The following is a 1,772-nucleotide window of genomic DNA, read 5'->3' on the forward strand; positions in this document are numbered from 1 at the left end:
TTTTTTTTTTTTACTGTGATTGCTTGCATGTTTCTGTGATGCTTGAAGCTATACCACTGGTATTTCAACTACCAGCAAGATCACCCATGATGCACAAGTTTCAGCAGAGCTTCAAGACTAAGACAGAGTAAGAAGGAGATGTGGCCCGCTTCTGCATGCTAAACCATTGAAAACGTTATGAGTGGCAGAAAAACATTATCAGATATAGTGCCTGAAGATGAGTCTTTTAAGTTGGGAGGCATTCAAAATACAATCATGGAAGAATTGTCTCCTTAAATTGAAGCTGACTATAACAATCTGGATGGAGTACAATTTGGGGTATACTTCTTTTCTGATGGGGCACAACTCAAAGTGAAGAGAAACAACTGCAAACATCCATTAATAATCAGAACATGGGCTATACCAAATATGAATCTAGTAAAGTAGAAGTTGTCAGAAATGAAATGTCACACATAAACATTGATATCCTAGGCACTAGTGACCTGAATGGATTAGTATTGACCATTTTGAATTTGACAATCATATAATTTACTATAACAAGAATAAAAAGCTCAAAAGAAATAGGATCTTGTTCATTGTCAAAAAAAACATTTCAAGACCTATCCTGAAGTACAATGCTGCTTGTGAGAGGATAATATCCATACTCCTGCAAGGAAGAAAAATTAATACCACTATTATCCAAATTTACACCCAGTGATGATGAAACTGAGGATTTATACCAATTTCTTCAATCTGAAATTGATTAAACATGCAACCAAGATGTATTGATAATTACCGGTGACTAGAATGCAAAAGTTGGAAACAACAAATAATGATCAGTAGTTGGAAAATATGGCATTGATAATAGAACTGATGCTGGAGACTGCAAGATAGAATTTTGCAAGACCAATGACTTATTCATTGCAAGCACCTTTTTAAACAACATAAAATATGAACCTCACCAATGGAATACACAGGAATCATATTGACTACATCTGTGGAAAGAGACAATGGAAAAACTCAATATCATCAACCAAAATAAGGCCAGGGGTAAACTGTGAAATAGACCATTAATAGCTCATATGCAAATTCAGGCTGAAGCTGAATAAAATTAAAACAACTCCACAAGAGTCAAAATATGACTTGAATATATACCATCTGAATTCAAAGACTCGCAAGAAGAGATTAGATGCATTAGACACTAATGATCAAAGACCAGAAGAGTTGTGGGATGAAGTCAGGAGCATCATACAGGAAGAAAGTAAAAGATCATTTAAAAGACAGGAAAGAAAGTAAAATACAAAATGAATTTCAGAAGAGACTCTGAAATTGTCTCTTGAGCATAGAGAAGCTAAAGAACACAGAAGAAACGAGGATGTCAAAGAGCTGAACAATTTCAAAGAGCAACTCAAAAGACAAATTCAAGTATTATAATGAAATGTGCAAAGACCTAGAGTTAGAAACCAAAAGTAAAGAACACATTCTGCATTTGTCAAGCTGAAAGAACTGAAGAAAAACTTCAACTTTCAATTACTGAAGGATGCTAGGGGCAAAATACCAAACGATGCAGCAGCACCAAAAGAAGCTGGAAGGAATCCACAAAGTCACTGTGCCAAAAATAAATAGTTGATGTTCAGCCATATCAAGAAGTAACATATGATCAAGAACCGATGGTACTGAAGGAAGAAATCCAAGCTTCACAGAAAGCATTGGCAAAAAACAAGGTTCCAGCAATTGGTGGAATACAAGTTGAAATGTTTCAACAAACTGATGCAGCAAAGGAGGTGCTCACT

This window comes from Chrysochloris asiatica, unplaced genomic scaffold (genome assembly GCF_000296735.1).
Source record: "Chrysochloris asiatica unplaced genomic scaffold, ChrAsi1.0 scaffold00213, whole genome shotgun sequence".
NCBI lineage: Eukaryota > Metazoa > Chordata > Mammalia > Afrosoricida > Chrysochloridae > Chrysochloris > Chrysochloris asiatica.